At 43.2% G+C, this 26,525-nt stretch overlaps 1 long non-coding RNA gene across 1 annotated transcript in view; it reads left to right on the top strand.

Moving 5' to 3' along the window:
• LOC141983977 (uncharacterized) overlaps positions 1-21,922 on the top strand; it is a 99,726-nt gene extending 77,804 nt beyond the window's left edge. Inside the window, exons 4-5 of the long non-coding RNA XR_012638594.1 lie at positions 21,661-21,743; positions 21,845-21,922. This is a non-coding gene — a long non-coding RNA (uncharacterized LOC141983977). The remainder of the gene's footprint in view (positions 1-21,660; positions 21,744-21,844) is intronic.
• The last annotated feature ends 4,603 nt before the right edge of the window (positions 21,923-26,525 follow it).

Raw genomic sequence — 26,525 nt, 5'->3', positions numbered from 1 at the left:
TTATATTTTTTTCTCCCCCATGTATCATCATTTCCAATAAGGATCTTAGAGCCTGACTTTAGCTGGCAATGTTGTTAGTTAGTTAGTATGGTATAAGGCAGAATATAGTCTGGTCTTCAACAACTTGACTGACTCCACCATACTGAGAGAAATAACATCTTAGTTTTCTTAGTAAACTAAATCATAAAGGGCACGTCTACACTGAACCTGGGAGCCATCCTGGATCCATAGACTTGTGCTAGCGGGGCTTGTGCTAGCTCTCTAAAAATAGCTGTGCACATGGGGCTTTGATGTTGTGGCTCGGGCTGGAGCTCAGGCTCTGAAATCTGGGAGCGGAGTGCTTGAGAGCGCGAGCTGTAACATCTCCATGGCTATTTTTTAGAGCACTAGCATGAGTCCCCTACCATGAGTCTGTGGACATGATCTGGCAAACTTGCTTCTAGATGCAGTTAGGGTGGCCACTCGTGCATTCCCAGAATACCAGACATGCTGGAAACTCCCGGAACAGCATGGGCCCACCCCTGCTGGCGTGACGTCACATGCATGGTGTGTGCAAGATCATGCCACATGGGGATGCCATTTTGAAGAGCACACTGCCTGGCGCCCACCAATGTGACCTCACCTGCACCATGCACATGAGGTCATGCCAGTAGGGGCAGAGTGCTATTCAAAACAGTGGTTCCCTTAAGCCACCCAGCAATATTGTTAATCTATCCAACTATACTCTTAGCCCAGCAGAAAAATCTGTCCTATCTTGGGGCCTCTCCTTCTGCCCCCACACCGCCACGAACATGATACAGTTCTATGGTGACCTAGAATCCTATTTTCGACGTCTCCGACTCAAGGATTATTCCAACACACCTCTGAACAACATACTAACCCACAGAGACCTTCCTACCAAGACTACAAAAAGAAGGATTTTGGGTGGACTCTTCTTGAAGGTCGAAACAACAGACTGGACTTCTACATAGAGTGCTTCTGCCGACGTGCACGGGCTGAAATTGTGGAAAAGCAGCATCACTTGCCCCATAAACTCAGCTGTGCAGAACACAATGCCATCCACAGCCTCAGAAACAACTCTGACATCATAATCAAAAAGGCTGACAAAGGAGGTGCTGTCGTCATCATGAATAGGTTGGAATTGAACAAGAGGCTGCTCAGCAGCTCTCCAACACCACTTTCTACAAGCCATTACCCTCTAATCCCACTGAGGGTTACCAAAAGAAACTACAGCATTTGCTCAAGAAACTCCCTGAAAAAGCACAAGAACAAATCCGCACAGACACACCCCTGGAACCCCGACCAGGGGTATTCTATCTGCTACCCAAGATCCATAAACCTGGAAAGCCTGGACACCCCATCATCTCAGGCATTGGCACCCTGACAGCAGGATTGTCTGGCTATGTAGACTCCCTCCTCAGGGCCTACGCTACCAGCACTCCCAGCTATCTTCGAGATACCACTGACTTCCTGAGGAAACTACAATCCATCGGTGATCATCCTGAAAACACCATCCTGGCCACTATGGATGTAGAAGCCCTCTACACCAACATTCCACACAAAGATGGACTACAGGCCGTCAGGAACAGTATCCCCAATAATGTCACAGCAAACCTGATGGCTGAACTTTGTGACTTTGTCCTCACCCATAACTATTTCACATTTGGGGACAATGTATACCTTCAAATCAGCGGCACTGCTATGGGTACCCACATGGCCCCACAGTATGCCAACATTTTTATGGCTGACTTAGAACAACGCTTCCTCAGCTCTCATCCCCTAATGCCCCAACTCTACTTGCGCTACATTGACGACATCTTCATCATCTGGACCCATGTAAAAGAAGCCCTTGAGGAATTCCACCATGATTTCAACAATTTCCATCCCACCATCAACCTCAGCCTGGACCAGTCCACACAAGAGATCCACTTCCTGGACACTACGCTGCTAATAAGCAATGGTCACATAAACACCACCCTATACCGGAAACCTACTGGCCGCTATGCCTACCTACATGCCTCCAGCTTTCATCCAGACCACACCACACGATCCATAGTCTACAGCCAAGCTCTACAATACAACCGCATTTGCACCAACCCTTCAGACAGAGACAAACACCTACAAGATCTCTATCAAGCATTCTTACAACTACAATACCCACCTGCTGAAGTGAAGAACCAGATTGACAGAGCCAGAAGAGTACCCAGAAGTTACCTCCTACAGGACAGGCCCAACAAAGAAAATAACAGAACGCCACTAGCCATCACCTTCAGCCCCCACTAAAACCTCTCCAATGCATCATCAAGGATCTACAACCTATCCTGAAGGACCACCCATCACTCTCACAGACCTTGGGAGACAGGCCAGTCCTTGCTTACAGACAGCCCCCCAACCTGAAGCAAATACTCACCAGCAACCACACACCACACCACAGAACCACTAACCCAGGAACCTATCCTTGCAACAAAGCCCGTTGCCAACTGTGCCCACATATCTATTCAGGGGACACCATCATAGGGCCTAATCACATCAGCCACACTATCAGAGGCTCGTTCACCTGCACATCTACCAATGTGATATATGCCATCATGTGCCAGCAATGCCCCTCTGCCATGTACATTGGCCAAACTGGACAGTCTCTACGTAAAAGAATAAATGGACACAAATCAGACGTCAAGAATTATAACATTCAAAAACCAGTCGGAGAACACTTCAATCTCTTTGGTCATTCGATTACAGACCTAAAAGTGGCAATTCTTCAACAAAAAAACTTCAAAAACAGACTCCAATGAGAGACTGCTGAATTGGAATTAATTTGCAAACTGGATATGATTAACTTAGGCTTGAATAAAGACTGGGAGTGGATGGGTCATTACACAAAGTAAAACTATTTCCCCATGTTTATTCCCTCCTTCTCCCCCTCCCCCCGCTGTTCCTCAGAGGTTCTTGTCAGCTGCTGGAAATGGCCCACCTTGATTATCACTACAAAAGGTTCCCCCGCAACCCCAGATCTCCTGCTGGTAATAGCTCACCTTACCTGATCACTCTCCTTACAGTGTGTATGGTAACACCCATTGTTTCATGTTCTCTGTGTATATAAATCTCCCCACTGTATTTTCCACTGAATGCATCCGATGAAGTGAGCTGTAGCTCACGGAAGCTTATGCTCAAATAAATTTGTTAGTCTCTAAGGTGCCACAAGTCCTCCTTTTCTTTTTATATTTAAGATCAGACTCCTATAAAGACTATTTCCTCTACTAAAATCACCCAGAAATATAGGCTGGAGTTAACTGTTACTTCTCTTTCAAACCAATTCCAGTGATTGTGTCAGGTACTTGTTTTGTCCAGCAGTCTCAGTCAGAGGGATGTTATAGTCCATCACATTATAATTTTCTAATTTTAGCTGGGAGAAAGTCTCAGACTGTTCTAGAGAGCTTCATCGTTAGGCTTTTAATAAAACTAATTAAACTGTGGAACCAGTTCATGAAGACAATATTAATGAAGCTCCTGCAGTATAACCTCCCCCACACAACTATTTCAGTGTAGTCAAATCACTATAGTCATCAAAGATTTATGTGGTGACATATATTACAGGAGGTTTTGGTATTTCTAGATTCATGGCTACTCACCAGCCCATTGATCAGATTTGCATTAGCTTACTGCCAAGCAATTTCTACACTGCAAGCACTTACAGGGAAGTGGCACCTAATTCCCTTTGTGGATCTGGGCTTTAGGAGCCTAAGGGTTTGTCTATGTGGGAAATTATACCAGTATAATTATACTACTATGGTTAAACCTCTGTAGTCAAACCTATGTAGATCCCTGTGTGGGAGCTTTTATTCCAGAATGAGAGTGGCTTTTTTGAAAACCATTTTCAAAGCAACATAACCTAACTTGCTCCTCCCCCGCTCTTATGCTGGAATAGCAATGACCCTTCTGCACCTGCACCATGACCCTCTTACACTGGAATAACAATGTCTATATGGGAGTTGTACCAGTATAATTAATGGTGGTTTAAATTCATACCTTACCTTATGTGCCAGTATAACTTTCCATTTAGGCAAGCCCTTACTCTCCTTGAAAGTCAATGGGACTTAGTCTCCTAAATCAATTAGATGCTTTTGATAATATTATGCTAAATCTATTGAAGAGACCAAATTAACTGAGCACAGATTTGTACAAATTTGTGTTTACAGAGATGCCCTCAGCATGAAATGTCTGATTAAAGAAATAAAATTGCATCACGGCCTAAATGAAGATTCACTTACAGGGCTTCCAGGCATACCTACGCCAAACCCTTATACTAATGGCTGAGTTGCCACTTGGTGTAAAGTATCCACTTCACACAGGACAGATTGCTATGGCCTCCTTTGGCATAAAGCCATCCCACAGCTGTGTGTTACCTGAACATACTTGGATTAAGTTTCTGTGGCCATGGCAGCCATGTAGTCCCCTCTAATTATTCTGTTCACATGACAGCCATGCCCACTATGGGATAAATTCTGACAGATTTCAGATTACAAGGCAGGTTCCTTTCTCTTTTTTTGTGAGGAAGGCATATTGGATCAATGTGTAGCTGGCCTACAAATAACTGAAAAGGCCTGATTGCGCAGGGCAAAGTTTGTAAGTACATAATTTGAAATTATAATGTATATGTCATCTGCCGTGCCTATCTCGTGAGTAAACGTGTTAAATTAACTTGGAAAAAGAAGATATACCTGCCAGCCACAGTTGTTAGTCTTAATCTTTCTCATTTAATTTCCAAGCAAGCCCTTTCTCATCTCACACATTATGCTTAGAAAGGGGGAATGGGTGTACTCCATGAATCCGGAGATTCTATGGAAAATCTGACATGGAGCAGAAGGGATGTGTTATTGTGTACATATTGTAGGTTTTAACCAATTAAACCCTACATGACATGTTTCAGACTGCTTTTCTTCCTATATGATACACAACAGCTGAGTTCAGTGGAGGCACTCAGGATAATAAGGATCAGGGTCGTGCGTTGGAATAAACTGAAATACATACATAAATATAAATGCAGTGGCAGAAATGACAGGTATGGCACAAGACATCAGCAGGAAAATTAGAACAACCACCAAGGTGGGTCAGGAAGAAAGCGATTGACAGTTTGTCTCATGGAGACATGCCAGAGAAACAGGAAAAGTTGGTACATCCTGAATGAGTTGTACCTTCTGCTCTCAATTTATTCCGTGGATTTGGTAAAGTGGTTGGGAGATTGAATGTGAGACCTGAGTGTCAAGAAGATGCAACAAGGATGCAGAGGGAAAGCACACAAAAGCAAGATGATACTGCAGGACATTTGAAAGCAGGATGACTGGTGAGTAGCAATCCCCAGAATCTCTTGAACCAAGTCTCACATCACGGAAGTACTCTAGGCTCTCTAGAAGGTCTTCAGAAGAGGATACTCAAAGTCTCTCTCAGATGTTTGAGAGGATACCCTGAATGTGACAGTAGCCAAAACCCAATGAATGTTATTTATTAATTATTAATTAATTATTATTATTTATTATGAATCATGTTTATCATGGAAGTGCCTAAAGGTCAACCAAGAATGAGGCTTCACTGTTCCAGGCCCTGTAAAAAAAACCAAAAAACCAAACCCAAAACAGCAGTTGTAGACAATCCCTATCCTCAAAGATCTTATAAACTAAAGAGTCTTGCTACTGTATTCAGACAAGACAGACTTGCAATTTATAGTGATTCAGATGTTAAGTAACCTGAGCATTATGAACAAGAGAAATGAGCCATCCTGAAAACACACAGAGGAATTCCAGAGGTGTACATTTTTATCCTACCTACAAACCCTGGGAGGCAGGACCTCTAATAAAAGTGAATAAGGCAAGAAATTAAGTTGTCAGCATTTCTCAAATGAGTCTGTTCCTGAAGATCCTTTTGAAGATATGAATACTGGGTACAAATTGTCTGAACACAAACCCCAAATAACTTGCCCACAAATACCGATAACATCTGCAACACAGTACAGTATTTCATACAATGAAACCAAGATGACCTATTCAGCAAACATAAGGTTTAAAGACGTGTCAGGCTTGTAACTACAGTCTATGCTTTCCTATGATTACGTATTGGTACCATCAAAATGTTCAAATACCAGATCTTTCTTTAGCATCCTTAAATGCAATGACCCATCATTAAAGCTCTGTAATTAGGTCTGTAATGAGTCAAAGTCTCTTGTAAATGTTAAAGGTGGTGATGGATTTACGTCCACAATGTCCTCCGTTTTTTTCCAGGGAAGCGTCCCAAAGTTTGGATGCTATCCAAACTTAATTGTTCACTTCTTGGTATAGAATTTGGGCTGTCAATTTTGGGATAACAGGTTTCCTCTCAAGAAGTCCAGTGCTCCCTTGCCTTGTTAGGATTGGAAAACGTAAGGATATCTTTTCTAGCTGTGTTTCAGTATGTTTGCTTCTGAGAAAAAAAGAAGAAAAAGAATAAGAAAATAGTTTATAAAATAACAAACTAATTTTCTCAAACCTCAGAACAGCTTCAGGTTCAGTTTTGTGTGAAGGATCAGGTCTTTCATTATTTTATTTGAAGCAGTTCACCTATCCTTAAAAAGCAGTGTGTGCTGTATTTAATATTACCACATAAAACAGCGGTTATGGCCACAATAAAATAGATATGAAATTCAAGGTGCTGTGCTTTTTAAAGATATGATGCAGCCTCAATACACTTGCAGGCATAAGGCTCTCTCTCTCTCTCCGCCCATCTATCTATCTATCTATCTATCTATCTAATGTTTTTATTAGTGGGGAGGAAAAAATGAAATGCATTGAATTGAGAAAGCATTCTGGATGGACACACTGGAAAAATAGGTATTTTACTACCAAAAGGGAATTGTTTTTTCTGACAATGGGCATGTAAGTGTCTTAGCTGAAAAGATGCTGACCTGAATAGACAATCAAAATGCTTCGTGGCTGTTAAATGAAGAACTCATCCTTCTAATCTTTGAGTGGGAGAGGAGGCATTTGTTTGAGAGTCACACACACACACAGAGCAACAAAATTTGATTCAGAACAATATCTAATGGATTGAAAAGAAAGCAATGGGGTCTTTGCAAGAACGACAGGGAACTATTTTCCATAGTTCATTTTAATGAGAACAATAAAATGGAGACATCAGACACCAGGAAATAACCTGAAGCATGTTGATCTGGATATCCAGAAGAAAGTTTATAGAGAGGTCCAAGAGAGACAGAAATGTTCCAAAGATACTCATCATTATTGAACTCTTTTTATGGATATGTGCTATAGAGTTTAATTGGAATGAAACATACAGGGTTCTGTAGAAATTAATGTTAAAATCTACCATGTGGAATTTAATTGAGAACTGTACCTTGATGATATCTTTTTTTTAAACTGAGAATTCATTAAAAAAATCTGAGATAGTTTTAAATTAAACTATAATTAAACTGTGACAGGGTGTGAGTAGCCTAAGGCTGACTCCTCGTTTTATGCACTTAGGTCTGGTGTACACCACAGAGTTAGGTCGACACAAGGCAGCTTACATCGACCTAACTATGGAAGTGCCTGCACTTAAATTTTTCTTCTGCTGATGTTACTGCCCAACTATGCCAACTTAATAACCCCACCTCCACAAGTTGTGTAGCGTCAAGGCCAATGTAGTTAGGTTGACACAGTGTCAGTGTAGACACTGCGTTGCTTATATCAGCTGTTACTGACTTTCAGAAACCATCCCACAATGCCCCACACAGACAATACAATCAATACAATCGCACCTGGTGAGGACGTGCACCGCTGACACAAGGATCAAAGTGTAGACATGCACCAGGAATACAGTTACTGCGATGGCTGTATGCCAACATAAGCTAGGTCAACTTAATTTTTTAGTGTGGACGTGGCCTCAGTAAGTGTTCCCACATGAGCCAAAGTGATGAGATAATTGATTAAGTACCAGGTGATTAATCAGTCAGCAAGGGGATTCAGCTCCTCAGCTGAGGATGATTAAATGAGTGTCAGGAGGAGGTTGGAAGGCAGAAGGGCAAAGGAGCCCAGGATCTCAGAGAGATGAGATCTCTCTTCTTCCCTGTGCCTTGGTAGTAAGTAAAGGCTTGGGGAAAAGCCTTATGAGGTGGGGAATAAACACTTGTAAAGCATGTTGTAAACCAGACATTCTCAAACTGGGGGGCATGCCCTCCTAAAGGGCATGGAATGGGTTGGGGGTGGGGGGCCATGAGACGATTTAGGGGAAAAAACTTACTGCACATATTCAGAGCTGGGCAGCTGGAGAGCGGTGGCTGCTGGCCAGGTGCGCATCTCTGAAGCCAGCACTGCTGCCAGCAGCAGGGGAGAAGTAAGGGTATACCATGCCACTCTTACTTCTGAACTGCTGGTGGTGGTGATGCTGCCTTCAGAGCTGGGAGCCTGGCCAACTGCCGCTGCTCTCCCCTCTGCCTTCAGAGCTGCCTTTCTACCCACTTTTCTAGTGTCTCTTGCTTTCTCTTCATCTGTCTTATTGTTTATTTCTACAATGCTTTGCATTTTTATTTATTTATTAATTTATGTCTAGTAACACTATCATTTTGACTCATTGCTTAACAAAGAGGAGCACGGTTCATGGTCTCCTTTGCCCTATGACCAACTTGCCCAGCTTGATCCAAATTTACATTCTTCTTGCCTACTCATGGTTAAGCATTTAGAGTCCATTGGTGCAAAACCTCACATGTAGGGGGAAGCAGCAGATAGTGCTCACTACTCTTCCCTGGGACACGTGTACACTACAAACTTAAGTCAACTTCAGGTAAGTTGATGTCCAGCCGCCACAGTAATTAAGTTGGTAGTGTGCATCCATACCACACTCTTTGTGGTATGGCTAGCACCTCTTACACTGATGCAGAGAGCAGTGCACTGTGGGTAGCTACCCCACAGTGCAACTTGCTGCAGAGGGTTTTGGGAAGGGCCTGCAATGCCTCATGGGGATCAAAACATTCTCATGGGGGGACTGGGAACATGGCTTCAACGTCCCAGGATGCAGTTTTCTCCCTCCCCTGATTTCAACTGCAACCCAAAATATTTCTCACCTTTTTTCAAAAGTCTGGCGTAGCTGTGTGTATGTCATATTCTGAGAAGCATGGACCCCGCTCAGCTGTACACTACTGTTGTGAGCATTACGAACACCACGCATCTTATCCTGCAGTATTTCCAAAGCCACAAGAGGAGCGGCTGCACGGAGCATTGCAATGTCCTTCAAGCAGCTCTTCTGGAAGCCATAGAATGAAACAATACCTGGTTGCTGCTGGCAGTTGAGCAGCAGCTGACCATGGTGGAGCATTGTTTCTGGTCCCAAGAAACAAACACTGAGTGGTGGGATCGCACCATTATGCAGGTATGGGAGGACGAGCAGTGTCTGCACAACTTTCATATGCACAAGGCCATGTTCCAGGAACTGTGAGCAGTGCTCACCCCAGCCCTGCAGTGCAGCAATACTAAAATGAGAGCTGCTCTGACAGCGGAAAAGCGAGTGGCGATCGCTGTGTGGCAACTTGCAATGCCAGACTGTTACCGGTCAGTGGGGAATAAATTTTGAGTTGGTAAATGCACCGTGGGGGCTGTTGTGATCCAAGTATGCAGAATCATTAATCAGCTTTTGCTAAGAAAGGCTGTGTCTCTGGGCAATGTGCAGGAGATACTGGATGGTTTTGCTGCCATGGGGTTCCCTAACTGTGGTGGGGTGACAGATGGCATGCATATGCTGGCACTAGACCACCTTGCCTAAGAATACATAAACAGAAAGTGATACTTTTCAATGGTGTTGCAAGTGCTGTTGGATCTCTGGGGCCTTTTTCCTGACATCAAAGTGGGATGGTCAGTGAATGGGCATGACGTGCACATATTTAAGAACACAGGTGTGTTCAGAAAGCTGCAAGCAGGGACCTTCTTTCCGGACCACAAAATAACCACTGGTGACGTTAAAATGCCAATAGTGATCCTGGGAGACTGTAGCCCAGTGGGCTAGCTTGCCTTTATTACATTTACTGCTTTGCATTATATTCAGCAGTAATGCAAGAAACCTACAGGCCTGTATCCTGTAAGACATTAGCTTCAGCAAGTTAGCATAATGCTTGAGGCCTATGCATTTTGAACAGATACATTTTGCACAGATAAATCGCCCAATGGAAAACCCCAAGTATTTGGGAAGCCAAAAATAGAGCTTAAGGGAAAGTTCTGACCACAGGTACATGAGTCAACCACAGAAGTTGTCCTGGAAATGAAATGACATACTTAACAGGTACATGAGATACATCTAAGGCCAGCCTGCTTGCTTGCCTATATATCTTTTCTTATAAGTTTCTTATTTTCTTATGGGTTTGATTATTTGTTTTATTATAATAGGTTTATAGGTCTATATTATCGTATATTTTGGCTGTAACACAAGGGACCTGCAGGTAACATCCCGTATGTTGAGCTAAGGCAAAGTTAGCATACATATGCTTGGGACCTTTCACCTAGACAGACGGTGAAGAGCTAAAGCATAAGGACCATGTGTGGCTGCAACCTTTAACATAGAGGATGTGTTAAAACCGGTTGGCACAGGAGGCTTCCTAAGTTCATACCCTTTAAACTTAACAGGTACACACAACTTGGAGCTTGGAAAGAACCAAAATAACCAGTTAGGACAGAAATAACACATGTGATACCTAACCACAAAAGGGCCATGGTAACAAATGGATGTATATGATAATAAGTTGAGATCATTGATATACTAACCTATAGGAAAAAGACACTCCAACATTAGTAAGGTGAGGAAATACAAATAAGGAAAAGGGGAAAATCCCCTACTAAATATGTATAGAACATGGTGGCATCAACATAACGTATTATAAAAGTGGCATCCCAGAGCAGAGGTGGTAGGAGTGGGAGATGTAGTCCTTGGGAGGTGCCAGAATGATGGCCACTGGTGATGATGGGGAAGGTGATGGTGATGAGGAAGATGGTGGCTAACATGTCAGGGTGTTCTACAGGAGATGGTGTGAGTCTATGGATGTGCAGATGTACATTCTGTAGTATCTCTATGTACCTTACTGAGTTGGGGTGTTTGTGACTTTGCTAAATGTATTAATAAACTGTATTTGTAAACACAGAGGAGTACCTATAGTGTGAGAGTTGCAACTGTGTACATCGGGGTTCCCAACTATATAATAATTTGAATAATAGTGGGCCTGATCTTGGGGCAAGAACCTGTCAATCCTCAAAGTGATAACTGGGGATTCTTAAGTAATCAATATAACTAATACATAATCTAAAGACTGGGCAACAGAGACCCAGCCTACTCATTTCTCCCATGGCTCATGAAGCTGTACACTGGACACTTGGACAGCAGCAAGGATCAGTTCAACAATAGGCTCAGCAAGAGCAGAATGGTGGTTGAATGTGCCTTTGGCAGTTCAAAGGGCCGCTGGTGCAGTTTGCTTACTAGGGGTGTGTCTATACTTGCAGAGTTTTTGCTCTGTAAGTTTCACCGGTGATAGGGAACCGGAGAAAGTAAAGTGCTAGTTTGTGTACTGACTCAATTCCTCAGGTGTAAGAGAGTGTTTACATTAGCAGCACTTCCATTGCTGATGAAAGCAGTGCTCAAGGGCAGCTATCCCACAGTGCAGCTCTCTCCATTTTGACGATGGGTCTTGTGGGAAGGGGTGGGGGAGGTGATCGTGGTTCCTGCACAGCCTCCTCTCCCCAAACACTGATCAGCTCCAGTAGCTCAGCATTGATCCAAGCAGGGGATCATTTGCTCCGTGGAGCAGCCATTGTCACTTGGCCACATAAGTGAGCACTTGCCAAGAAAACAGGAAGGGGAGTTTCAAAGTTCCGGAGCTTTACAGGGGCAGGAGTGGATGTGTGTTTATCTGGCATCAAAGCAGCAGAGCTGCTGGCCAGAGTGGTTATCCCAAAGCACCGTGGGATATCCTCAGGAGGCTAAAAGCTGTGTAAACAGGAAGAATGTGTCTTCACTTGCACATCACCGCAAAAGCATTACAGGTAAGAGCTGTATGCCTCTCGTGGAGGTGGTTTTCTTTTTGCGGTGAAACTTTTGAATTTCACGGCAAAAAGTCATTTGCAAGTGTAGATGCTCCCATGGTTTTTGCGCAAAAAAGGGACTTTTTTCACTTTAAATGACAAGTGTAGACATGCCCTAGGTTAGACCTCAGTGAAAGCAATATCCCCATGGTTATAGTTGCCTGCTGTGTACTTCATAAAATCTGTGAGGCAAAGGGAGAGAAGTTTCCACAGAGGTGCGGTGTGGAGGTGGATCGTCTGTCTGCTAATTTTGAGCAGTCAGATACCAGGACTACAAGAAGAACTCAGCATGGAGTACTGTGTCTCAGGGAGGCTTTGAAAATCCATTTTAGTCATGACCCACAGTAATGTGCACTGCTTCTCTGTACTGTGTCTTCCATAGTGTGAACCTTGCTGAGACTGCTGGGTTTTTGTCTCCAGCACCTCTCCTCTGTTGCCTCAGGTTCCCTGTCCCTTCTATTCTCCCTGTTTTAAATTAACAAAGATAATTCATTCAGAAGACATGGACTTTTATTGCGCAAACATACTGAACCTTAAAGAGCACAAATAGTATTTAACTTTGGACACATGGTGGAATAAAATTGGGAGGGGAAAAACACATTAATTTTGTCTTTAAAAGCACAGTGGCCTTTCCTGTCACACATCATTGTATGTCCATCTTTTATTCTTAGGACTCTCCCTTTGGGATTGAGGGGAAGGGATATTGCATTTCCCCCCCTTGCTTCCTGGAATGTTTGGTAGCAGGGAAATACGGCGATGTTGGAATGCCGTTCTGCAGGGACTGCAAAGGGAGTCTAGCCTCAAGATTTTTCTCCTGTTGGTCACCCAGATGCCTCAATATGTCTGTTTGTTCCTTCAGAATCCCCAGCATCTCCTGCTGCATGCCACGCTCATGCTCCTGGGCTGCTCTCCTGCTCGCAATGCCCATGTCCCATTTTTCAGAGAGAGAAGTCTCCATGCTCTCTGCTTGGTGTCTGCTGTCCCAGAGGCATTCATTATCTCATTAAACATGTCATCATGCATTCTCTTTAGCCTTCATCTTATGGGGGAGAGCCTCTCCGCCAGTGTGGAGGAAGAGCTGAAGGCTGCACTTTCAGCTGTAAGCCATGGAAAGCACAAAGCAACCATTATCAGTGCAGACCCAGTGTCTAGTGCAGAGTTGCTATATAAAAATCACTCCCCTTGTTTTACAGAAGTTTAAAGCAGAACATTTTCATTTACACAAGGTATTTATTGAACCTGTTTGCTGTCCCAGACATGGTGAATATGGCCCTGGGGCATGGGTGCTGAACCATCAGCAGTTTGAGTGGGCAACCCACCGCGGGACCAGAGGTGGGCAGGGGGCCAAGCCATCTCCTCCTTGTAACATGGACATTATCTGGAGATTGGGGGCCAGTGCTGACCTCCCAAACTACAAGCCTTGGCAGAGGCTGTTCTGGAGTGGGGGGGTGGTGGTGGTGCTCGCGACAGTGAGTGGGCACCACAAAATTTCCCTTCTCTCCAACCCCGCCCTGGTGCCAGTGCTACTAGCTGTTGCCTGAGGCTTGCAGTTACGAAGGTCAGTGATGACCCCTGCCACCCAAACTATAGCCATGTTTTGGAAATCGTTACTGAAGGGGTGGAAAATCACAATGAGGGGGTGGGGGAAGGACCACATGCACTATTGTTTGCAGTCCAAGCAGTTGAAATGAAAACTACCACCATTTCCCCTAGGTGACCCTATACGATATCACTCTCCTGAGGGTAACAGAGGCAGCAAGCGTCCAGGTCCAGACTGGGTCCTTATGCCGCTGTGCTCGGTACTACAATGATGCCAACTGAATTAATACTGGAGTGGCGTGGGAAAGTGTCCTACCATGGTGGAAGAAATAAGGCAGCCCTTCCCAGAAACCTTCTGCAATGGATTACAGAGTACCTCCACAAAAGTTTCTTGAAGATCTCTGTGGAGGTTTCCTGGGCCATCCCTGTGTACATAAACAGTCTTTTTCATGGGGCACCCTTTGCCTAGCTGGTACGGACACTGGGAAGCAGATAGCCGCTCTACCTCACCATGTTCATTTTAATTATAAATAGAATACCAGAACACGTGACCCCAAATATTACTTCAAATTGCATATTCACCAGAAGTTCCTTCCTTGGCATCACACTCAGCCACGATGCTGTTTTGTGACTGACTGGACTGCTCCGGGGTTACAAACAGCTCCTGGCTCTCCAGGAGAATGGATCCCCCACTTGCCTGTTTCCCATTTTCCTTCTCCTCTTCTTCTGCTCAGTGTTGCCTGAGCTGGCCCAGGACTCCGACACCTCAGAGTTATCCACAGTGCTCTTGGGGGTTGTAGTGGGGTCACCATTGAGAATTGCATTCAGCTCATTGTAGAAGTGGCATGTCTGTGGTGCTGCACTAGAGTGGATGTTCACCTCCCTTGCCTTCTGGTACACCTGCCACAGTTCCTTGATTTTCATGCAGCTGTTTCATGTCCTGGGTGTAGCCCTTCTTCCTCATTCCCCCTGTGATCTGCTCATAGATGTCTATGTTTTTACATCTGAATCAGAGCTGTGTCTGCACAGCCTCTTCTCCCCACAGACCAAGAAGATGCACCATCTCCTGTGTACTCCCGGTTGGAGTGCATTTGAAGTGTGGAGCCGCCATGATCAGCTGGGCAGGCAAGCTCTCCACACCAAAAAAATGGAAACTCAAAAGTTCAAAGGCCTTTAACAGGGGAGGGGCTGTTTCCTGTGTACCTGGCTGCTGGGCAGTGGAGTTGAAAACATTTACCAGAGCAGTCACAGCGGAGCATTGTGGGATACCTCCTGGAGCCCAGTTAAGTCGATGTAAGCAATGCAATGTCCACACTGCCTCTGTGTCGACCTAACAACATCGAATTATGTGCTGCGCCTCTGGCGGAGGTGGAGTAATTAGGTCAATGTAGCAATGTAGGTGGAAGGGACTGGTAGTGTAGACCCACTAATTATTAGGTTGATGTAAGCTGCCTTGTATTGACCTAACTGTGTAGTGTAGACCAGGCTTTAGACACAATGGGTCTGATCCTCAGTTGTTTTAAGTGGAGCTACACTGCTTTAGATCAGCTGAGGTTCTGGCCCAATATCAGTGACTGTGACCTAACTTAACAGATACACCACCACCTACTTGTGTGTTGAGAAAGCAGAATTCCATCCCCCTGACTATATAACAGTTCTTTCAGGCAAAGCCTTTCTACTAAGAGTTTGCTCTCAGGGGCAGGATCCCTTAGAATTTAGGGCTCAAATTAACCTATATTAATTATTCATGAAAAAAATATGGACTCTGGCTTTTTTGAGCTCTTCTCACATTAACAACAAGGGCCTGATTGAAAGTCCACCTAAGTCAGGGAGTGTCTTTCCATTGGCATCAATCAGGTCCTGTATTTGCATCTAAAAATCACAAAGCATCAGTAGATATCAGATCTCCTTGAGTGGACATGCCTCATTCTTAATCTAGAACACACCAGTTCTAGGAGGTGTACTCAGTTCAAAGATGTACTAAACTGCTCTATGTTCCTCAGTCAACACCTTTGACTGCAGATAAAATGGCACGTGCTACTTTTGATACATCACCTTGTGTAAGTTCTCTTCTCATCATACATTTTTAGGACAGAAAAATAATTCAAAAGCATTTGGGTCAAAAGCATTTAAAATATGGTCAGACATCAGCAGATCATGCCTCAACTAGGTTTTATAAGTGGCATGCCTGTTTGATCCACAATTCTAACCATGTAAGTTATTTTATCTCCAGATATAGATAAAGTAAACTCCAAAAATAAAACAAAATAAAGCAAAGTGCGATCCGAGGCCATTGGTCCATAATCCCATTGATAATGGCTCCCAAGGGACATAAGGATCACATGCGGTCTTGTAGTTTGGAATGTAAGCTAATGATTGTGTACAAGAAACAAATCCTCGGAATGTGTGCTCTGGTGAAAATACACACGGCTAAGAATTTGATTCTAAAATCTCAGTGGTGTAGCATGCTTGGGGAAGAGAGAGGAAAGCTGCAAGTGCCGCTGTTCTGCTTCTAGTTGTTAGCATATTTATATTTGATCTCCCAGCATTCTGGATTAACTTTCACTGCTGACAAAAGAGCAGCTTGAACTTTATTTTTACATCTCCTATCCACACAATCATAATAAATAGAACACAACCTGAAGGATTCTGGACTAACTGTAGACAACTGAACCCACCCATTAAACTTCCAAATCACTCACTCACATTGTGATTGGCTTTCAAGGCCTGTCTAGGTCATATTATGACTCCTTTATTAGTGTTTAAGGTCACCAAGAGACATGCAAGTGCATCCTATATCAGGAAGTGTCGTACGTCTCGGGAGTGAAATATTTGGCTTTTAGTACAAGCTGTGGCTATGACTCGGAAATCCAGGGAAGTGAGTTAAATGCAGACAAGCTCCAGGCGCCACTGCCTCCACACTGCCTCACAGGACATAGAATGGACTAGAATAATAGAGGCTTTCCTGCCATTCTCAATATTATGTTGTATTTCAGTCCCACTGAGTTCCTCGAGGCCATTTTCCATTCTGCCCGGCTGACCACAGGCAGTAATTCAAAGGAAAAGGCTTTCCGAAAGGCAGGTACACAGCACGAGAATGTAAAACAGTCTGATTTCATATTGGTGCCAGACAATTGCTCCTGCAGGAAGGCAGATTAGAAGCCCTTAGTGTACACATTCTGTTAGGTGAGTGCAAGTCTGTATGTCTGTGTGACTATGCAGCAGATTTATTGGTTTATTTATCGGCACTGGCCTGTAATTAGACTTGGCAAGCATGTGTGTGCACCCGTGTGTACACATGCACACACAATCACACAATGTAAACCACACCCCTACCCCAAAATGACTAACCACAAACAAAGACTACTTACTATCAATGGAAAGGGAAAAGAAGGCAGGAACTGTAGCACACAGATCCATCTCTCCACCTCTTGAAATCTTCAGATCAAGACTGGATGCCTTTCTGGAAGCTACGCTTTCACCAGACACAAGCTAGTGGGCGCAACGCAGGAGTAATTGGACAAAATTCTGTTGCCTGTGGAATAGAGAAGGTCATACTAGAAGATCTAATGGTTCCTTTTGGCCTTAAAAATCATTGAAACTATGAAATCTCACATATATTTTTGTGCCTTTTGGTAGACAATGTCACAGCTTGCCTAACTTTCCTTGCAGTCATTCCCCAGCCCCATTGGTAATATTTTGTGGACAGTTAATGTGGTTCAACTCCAATGTACTGGAATAATAATAGTAAATGCCTAGCTCATATATAGTGCCTTTTCATCCATGGATCTCAAAATGCTTCACCAAGGAAGTCAAATATCATTAACCCCATTTTACAGATGGGGAAATTGAGCCACAAGAAGGTGACATGAATTGCTGTTCCTTTTATATAGAATGATTAAAAAGAGCTAAAGGAGAGACAGCTGCTAGTAAATATTGATACAAAAAGTGAAAGGAAGCACAATGAGTTTTCTTCAGTTACAAGATAAAGTAAATAATTATGCTACGTTAGTATGTATAACAACAAAAAGAAAAAAGAAAAGGAGTACTTGTGGCACCTTAGAGACTAACCAGTTTATTTGAGCATGAGCTTTCGTGAGCTACAGCTCACTTCATCGGATGCATAGCATATCGTGGAAACTGCAGAAGACATTATATACACACAGAGACCATGAAACAAAACTTCCTCCCACCCCACTGGAGAGTGGGGTGGGAGGAAGTTTTGTTTCATGGTCTCTGTGTGTATATAATGTCTTCTGCAGTTTCCACGATATGCTATGCATCCGATGAAGTGAGCTGTAGCTCACGAAAGCTCATGCTCAAATAAACTGGTTAGTCTCTAAGGTGCCACAAGTACTCCTTTTCTTTTTTCTTTTTACGAATACAGACTAACACGGCTGTTACTCTGAAACCTATAATAACAAAATTAGCCTTTGTCAGTAATACACACACCCAATATAGACAGAAACAGACAAGGGCACACAAACACCAACAACAGTTTCAGTACGTAAGGTTAAAAGGTTTTCAGGTCTGTTTTTGCTATAGTGCAGTTGAACTTTTGTGAAGAGTCTGTGAAGTATTCACTAGCTGCATAAGAAAGAAAACAAATGTTTATCCTATTAGCAGAGGAAAGCTATTAAGAAATGATTCCATCTAAATGACATAGATAAACTAAAAACAGAACTACTGTTCTAAATCTTAAAGAAATATTATATCATAATGAAACAAGAGAGAAAATAACACTGTATTTAATAACTGGAACAGGAATGACTTCTCTATGGTTGCATAACTGTTTCCATTTATAGCATCCTGCTTTCAGACTTTCATTACTTGTAGAAACTTTCAGGCTAAAATTTTTCATATTTGGTCCCTGCCAAATTATTAGAGAGAAAGAGAGTGCGTGTATGTAAATTTAAATGAAAACAGATTTTAAAAAACCATAAAATGTTTTGTGAAAAATGTTCAGATTTTGAAGTTCTCACCATTTTGGGGGGTTCCAGACAGAGCCATTTTCTGTTTTTCACAAAACTTCAAATTTTTTACCAAAATTTTTTCAAAATCATTTTTGAAAACATTATCAAAATTTTAAATGAAAAAACTATGTTTTAGTGGTAAAACTTATTGGTAAATATAACATTTTGAAAATGATTTTAATATTTTTTTTGATAAAAATACAGATTAACTTTTTTTTTTTGCTAAAATGGAAAATTTTGAAAATGTTGCCTATTTCCCCCCCAAAAAAGTTCTGTTTTTACAAAAGGCCATTTTTAGGAGAAATTTCCATGCACAAAAATTTCAGCTCTAGGTTCATTTTTTGTTGTTGGCGTGTGTGTGTGTGTGTGTGTGTGTGTGCGTGCATGCATGTATGCATGCACATGCTTAAAGCATGATGAAAGTGGGAAAAAATGACATTCCCTCTATGCACAAGGGAATGAGTTAAGGTTGTGCATGCAGCCTTGACTTCCTGGCTTCTAAGTGGTATGCCATGCAACTTTAATCTTCTATTAATGCACTTATGTGTGCAATATAGTGTATATAAATACAAGGAGAACTGTGGGTTTTACAAAAATCTCAATTTTGCCCTGAGGCATTTCATCCCAGTTGAAAAAAGAGTCAGGAGACAGGTCAAGCTCGTGGCACATGTGTATACATATGCACATTTGCATTACACTTCACATCTATGTCTTGCCTATCTATAAAAGACATTACCTCACCCTCATTCTCTCTCTCATAGTCTTGGACCAACACCCATCCTTCCACTGGCTAGCATCTGAGCATACCTGCTCATCTACTCTACACTTCTTAGCTGACAATGAAATGTACAAGACTCCAATACACCAAACACTTTTGAGACTGGGATTCATGACAGTACCCTCTTCATCAGTGGAGAAGAAGATCGGTGTGATTTGTTCATGTCAGACAAAGCAAATTAATAGTCTAACTTTAGGCCTACCAATTTTCACAATGTCCCTTAACATATCAGATTATATTTAATTACTACTGTTACCACAATAAGGGAAGCCCTGTAGGACTCATCAGAACTGTATGTTTAGAAGAAGGTCTAGGGTAAACAGTACTGTTAGCACATGTAGGTTGAGTTGGACTTTTGAGAACATTTTGGGAAGATTTTCAACTTATTTCATGTATGTTTTTGTGCCTGGATTCCTGTTTCTCTCTCTGGCACTCTCCCTCTAGGGAGGATAGCAAAAATATGACTAGGATAGTGTTGCTATAATGGGTATGCTGGGGGCTTCCTCATTCCCTCTCCCCAAAGAATAAAACATTTTGCCAGTGTAGAACTTGCAATCTCTCGTAAGCCTGAGGTGAGTGGGAAGGGTAGTGTGCAATCTGTCTAGCTCATGAAGCTCTGAGATCAGTAGTATGACAAACCTGGCTGGGCACTGTCAGACATTCATGGAAGGCTTTCACGCTTACTAAGCATTTCCTTTAGCAGCCACTGTATGTCATGCCTGGGCTCTATGAATCTGTTGGAAGATATTTACTGCCTGTTTCAAAATACCAGTGCAAGGCAGATGAAATTAATTAGACATTTCATTTTGCTGCTTTGCTATCTAAAATTTCAAATGGAGGCTGACAGAGGATACATTTCCCTCCATATAAAATATATAGGTTATATTATGAGTAGCCTAAACATTAGCACACGGTACAGTGTCAGCTTACATAATAAAACAGAGATTGCAGTAATCCTGCATAAAGTCTACTTTGTATGTTGAGAAGTATTATGTAGCAGGGTCCAACATGAAAAGAATCATGTCTCTTATTCCACCACTCTGGCCACGTACCACATTTCTTTACTGGAAGACTAGTGTTCATCATGTGTTTAAAACTAAGAGTGGGAGAGGTTGGGACATAACATTCTTGGGAGATGACACTATAAATAATACTGTCTTGCTTTGCCTTTGTGTAGCTAGTACATCTGGAATATTATCGTGTGAGCAGAGAGTGCATGCTATAGTTAAGGTTGAGTTCCAGCTTTCATTTAATGTCCCTTTTTTCAGCTTTTCATAACTTTCTCAAACAAGTAGGCTAGACAAGTAGACTCTAAACTAGGAGACATACTCATAAGGGTTCCAAATTCCTCTCTGCCTCTTCCCCTTCTGGAGAGACACTCATCAATAGGCATCAAGCCAACAGCTCTACATCAAGGAATGTACAATTTCCACAAGTGTATAGTGTTGGATCAAGAAAATTACAGGCTCTGGCAGTTATAGGGCTCTGATTTTCCCCCTATCTTTTATTAAACAAATAATCAAGGACATTCCATGCAAAAACTAAGGTAGATAAGAATGGACTTTATAGAATGCAGACTGGCAGCTTCTCTTCATTTAGAGAGAAACATAAATGTTGGTATATGCCTGGCTCTGTGCATGTGCGTGCACTTGTGTGCGTGTGCATATGCACGCACACAGGTTAGTGACCTTTTGATTTCTATATACAAGAATCATGTACATTATAGCAATGCTGTTATTCTAAAGGTGTCACATCTCATGCCAGGATTCTTGTCTTTCCTCTGTCCACTGTGTTTCAGTGGTTACGTCAGAGACCGGACACTCTTTTATCAAAGACATGTTTATGGTTTTCACCCACAACAATGATCTTTAGTGGCTTGTATTTCTGATTTATGCTAAGTCACTGAACTGCATATGAGAAATGTGTTTCAGTAACTGGGCTGGCAGATCTATAGTCTCAGTCCAGGGTGGCTGGCATGAGCCAGACATTTCTGGTATCCACTGTGTCTGTCCTGGAGCCCTTGCAAACTTTGAAGACCAATGTTATCGATGTTAGGCTGAGGTGGCTACTGACGTGAGCTCTTGTACACAGGAACTGGGCAGAGGCCAGTTAGTTGAAAGATGCTAGTGAGATCTTTTATCAAAGGAAACAAATGGCATAATAACAATGTTTTTGTTAATTTCTCACAAGTACTTTACGGCTCCACGGAAAGTGGAACGTTGACAAAAATCTTGAAAACAGTCAGGACTTGATAATAAATTGCAATGGTGAAATTTTTTTTTTCCCCCTTCAGTGAAGTCCCTTTTCTTTGGGAACATTTTCTTTGTGGTTCAGCAGGACATGGAGGCTGATGGTGCATTAAACCATATCACGTTGGTGAGTACGCTTTGCAGCAAAATCACTACAAAGAATGTCCAAACCTTTTGTTTCCTTACCACATTGCTCCCTTACTTTTCTCTCTTTCATCTGTTCCCCAGGCTTGCCTCCCCCACGGGCGGGCAGTTCTAGAAAAGAGTAAAAGAATCCAACCCGTAAACGGAGACCTTAAAAACTGAAGTTAGAAATGAGAAGGGAATTTCCCTTTACACTGTAAGGTTCTTTGATGTTCTGACATTCCACTGAAATGGTAACACTTCAAAACTTGGTAAGCAGGGAAGCACTAATGGTGAAGTTCAGGAGGGGCTAGGGGACCGAGAAAAAATTAGTCACTGCTGAATCTTCCCAAAATGCAGGGAGAGAGACTAAACCAGAGAAAAACCCTCACTATACTGTGGTAGGAAGGGAAGGGGTGCGTGTGTATGAGATGGAGAGAGCGAGCGAGAGAGACTAAGTGTTTCTTATGCTCCCTCATCACTTGGAGGAGGATAGAAGAAAGGGTGACCATACGACACACGTGCCAGCCCTGCTCCCACGTTGCCGTCCTGAGGTTCCTCTTAACAGGAATATAAGGTTGTGCACATTTTGTACTGCAGACCCAAGTATGTATGAAGAGCTTTTAAAACCAGACTATGGATTCTGTTTACAGGAAAGTTCACATGAGATAATAGCAACAGTGACAAAGCAAAGGAGAGAGAACATCTGAGAGGGTGAGGTTGGGTAGGAAGTTTATGTAACCCATGTGCCTAATGGGGAGATATCTCTTTAAGAGACCCATGTGGTGGGTAGGAGTGAGTTGTGTCTGGGTCATTGTTGCTAGGCAGATTTAGCCTTCCACATCCAAAAACACCTGAATGTTTGGTGGGGTAGTTTGGGGTATACTCCAATAGGTTTCCTGTTACTGGGAGACTCCATGAGGGTAGTCAGGGCACCTGCTTTACAAATGGCCACATGCCCTGTGTGAGTTGGGAGAAGCTGAGTCCAGGAGCAGAAAACAGGCTGTTTTCCCTAACTCTGAAGCATTTTGCAGCAGGTTAGTGATATTATTAACCCTCTAACAGGGAAGCATAGTCTGCTCGGTGACCCCATCCGGTTCCCTCCGTCTGACCCTTTGATTGAGGGGAAGAGCGAGAGACCCCAGCCCCAGCCGTTGCCACTGTGGATACCATCATCACTGTCACCTAGGAGGGGTCCTATCACACGTGGGTGTTCGTCCCCCCGACCCCCAAACCGCCAACCCTGCAGCCGTGCCCATCTTGTCGGGCACTCTCAGGAGAGGAATAATCGGTGACACTGGGCGTGGCACTAGGTAACTCGAGGGGGTGGAAGACCACGAGTGTCGAGGAAGCCCCCCGGCTCTGGGCCCAGGCTAGCCTGAACACTTCTCCCTCCTGAAGGCTGCTGTGTTATACCTTGTGTTTGCTTTTGTTTTGTTGCATATGTAACCCTTCTGCCCATCAGAGTTGGCAGCAACAAGGGCCGGGTTCAATATCTAGGGGATCCATTCCAATAACACAATGCAAACCGGCTCGAGCCCCCACCCAGTGACCTGGGACAAATATATACCACCCCCACTGGGCGCCTCCAAGAGGCAATACTTCCCCTCTCGCAAGCACATAGTCTGAGTGTAGCAAAAAGCCTTTTAATAACAGAGAGAAACAATGTGGCATTATGTTGGGGAAACACCACCAACAGGATTCATAACACAACCCATGAGCAAAAAAAAAAAAAAAACCCACCCCAAGCAAATTGGGGCATGCCCCTTTCCCTTTGGTTCTTGAGTCCAGCAACCCCAAATCACCCAAAGTCCCAAAAGTCCAATGACCCAAAAGTCTCTGTCCCTGGTCAGGGCAGCCCCAGAGTTCGAAAGTTTATCTGCGGAGCTTTACCTCCCACCCTGGGTGGAGATGGGACGGGGGTAAGAGGCACCTTACATGATCTGAAGCTGACCGCCCCACAGCTCCATAGGCCTTCGCTCCGCTTCGCTCCACTCCGCTCCGCCAGCTGCCCCACGAACTCCTTCGCTCCGCTCCGCTCCGCGGCCCACAAGCAGCTCCCGCCGTCTCACGAACTGCTCCGCGTCCCACCAACAGCTCCTGTCCACAAGGCACTCCAGCCGTCCCGCAAACTGCTCCACGATATATCTTCAGGCTCCCCCACTACTTAACACAATGCTCAGTGATTTCAGCTCTTAGTCAGTTCAGCTCTTTGGTGAATTCAGCTTGTAGTAGGGGATCCTCAGTGGTGGTGCACTATTAGTCCAAAGTGAGCTCAGCAGCCTGTAACTAGACTGCTAATGAAATCAAAATTAGCTCTGATATTCCACAGTGGAGAGAGGAAGAAGTGCAATTAGCATGTAAGGCCCTCACCAGGGGACCCATACCACCAAGTATTAATACTTGTCCCCAACCTCTCTCAATTCACACAGTTTTGGAACCCATGACCCTTGCCTAGCGAGTGCTACTAAGTTGATGGTGAGTCCCTCCATCATAACAAAAGGCCAAGTACAGTTCCAAGCACAGTTCCCATAATCAGGGTAATAACAATTTATTCTTCCTGCCCCAATAACAGAGACACTGGGGATCCCACAGCAGCCAAAGTGACCATTTGGGCAGCTATGGCCTCAGTCTAGGCGGGGTGGGTGTGCCTATGCAAATGAGATCGGCCCCTGAAGTTTTTTTTCCCCAACTTGCCACACCTCACCACCAGATGTCAGGGTGGAGCTCATCCTGACACTGCCTACACATAGTTTTGCTTTATCTTTTTTGGTGATTCTTTGTAAGTGTTACACAAATAAAATTCTTTTCTGCTTCAAAAAAAAAAAAAAACAGGGAAGCATAGGTAATGTTAATAATTGCAAGGGGAAATTAGGAGGGAAAATAATTTCTTCTATTTTAATTGTATGCTTTGAATGTTGTTTTGATTTTAGCCAAACTGTTCTAGTGAAATTGTCTCAACAAGTGCGATTCATCAACTTTCCTTTAAATGTAGTAATGGGGAAAGAGTCATTTATATTTTGCTATTCTCAGTTTTTGTGTTTTCTTGTAACAGGGTTGTTTTTTAAAAATCTACACTTACCTGATTAATCAGTGAGCTGAGTGGCTAACAGTGATTTCAGAAGAGGAAGGGTCTGCATGGATTCCAACTGAAGATTCCTGCAAGCAAGTGGAGGGAAGATGTTGTTTGACTCAGCAGACTATAGATTTGGTGATGAAAGACTCTAACTGAGATTCAGGTGAACTCAACCTAAGCTTCTGGGTACTCTCAGTTTCTTCTCACTATTTCTGTGGGGACTGAACTGTTGAGATTTTAATTTGTTTTCTTTATTTATGTATAACTGTGAGGATAATCTATGTGCATTATAAAATAGCCATGTTATGTTGTAAAAATTAAATTATTATTTATCATAAGATTTTTATAAAATATTTAATTAAATTAATTTCTTTAGTTCCTTTTGGGATTTGAATGTGGGGAGGTTGACCCTGTGCAATCCTTGCTGAAAATCCTTAGAGATTGAATTCTTGGTCTCCAGCTACTTTTCTGTGGGAATTCAGGTTTTTTTAGGCACTGGAGGAGGGCAATGAAGTGAACTCTAGCCCACCCAAAGGTTACATTTACTGATGTGCTTTCCTCCCTAAAGTCTTGTTTACATGGTAAATTGCTGTGTGGCAAGCTAGGGTGTGAATCTACAGTGCACCAGCTCACTGTGCAGTAATGTTCTGTGTGGACACTGTTTTGAAAGTCCTGAAGTGCAGCTTGGCATACAATACTTTCAAGTAGTAGTAATATGCCAAGCTGCACTCCAGGATTTTCACTGTGCTGTAGCAGTGTTCACATGGGACATTACTGACCTGCGAGCTGGTGTGCTGTAGTTTCACACCCTGGCTTGCCCTGCGTTAGCTTGCCATATAGACAAGCCCTAAGAAACGCTGTTTATTTTCTCAGGAAGATTAAACATAGGGCACTGTGTTTTCTCTTCACTGGGAAACTACATTTTTCCATAAGGTGGGTTGCAAATGTTATCATGAATTTGTAAGTGCTTGTTATATGTCTGCAGGCTGGCAAAAATCTAAAACATTAATATTTTTTCGGGAGAATGCTATTCTCATGCCCTGATGACTTTTATACCTCAGGAGTTTGGTCCTCCATGTGAGTGTTCCTCCTAAGTGCTGATGAGATCCGGTCTCTGGTGCCCTTGAAGAAGACTTGGTTTTCATTTTTAAAAGGAAAAAGTATGTTTCTAGCCACTTTCCTAGTATGGGCTGCACTTCTCTAGGATGAAGCTAGCAAACTGAATGGAACTTGGAGAGAGGAGCACAGGTTGCAGGAGGGAAGAGTTTGGAGGAGACACCAAGAAGTCAGGCTTTGTGTACATGGCTGGAATGCTAACTGCAGTTGCAGCACCTCTGTAAATTGTTCTTTTAATAAAGAACCAGTTTAGTTTTAGAAACAGTGTCCTTTCATGTTATTACCTGGTATGTGGTACATGAAACAAAGGGAGCTAAACATATGTACACCCTCTCACACACGTTTTATGTGAAGGAATCGGCTATGTTTCCCAAAGAATCACCATTCTAGCTGCTGCTAAGACAGCAGCTGTGGCACGTGTATCTCCCATTGCTGTGGTAGCCACTGGCAGGGGAACTCCTTTTCTGCATCCACTAGTGCTACTTAGGAGCTCATTGGGTATGCACAACTTTGTTCCTGCAACCCCAGCTGCTGACTACTCCAGCAGGGCATGAGGAGCAGGATGAAAGGAGGCGCGGCGCAGCAGCAGTTCCA

This window comes from Natator depressus, chromosome 3, assembly GCF_965152275.1.
Source record: "Natator depressus isolate rNatDep1 chromosome 3, rNatDep2.hap1, whole genome shotgun sequence".
NCBI lineage: Eukaryota > Metazoa > Chordata > Testudines > Cheloniidae > Natator > Natator depressus.
This window is presented reverse-complemented; position numbering and strand designations above follow the sequence as displayed.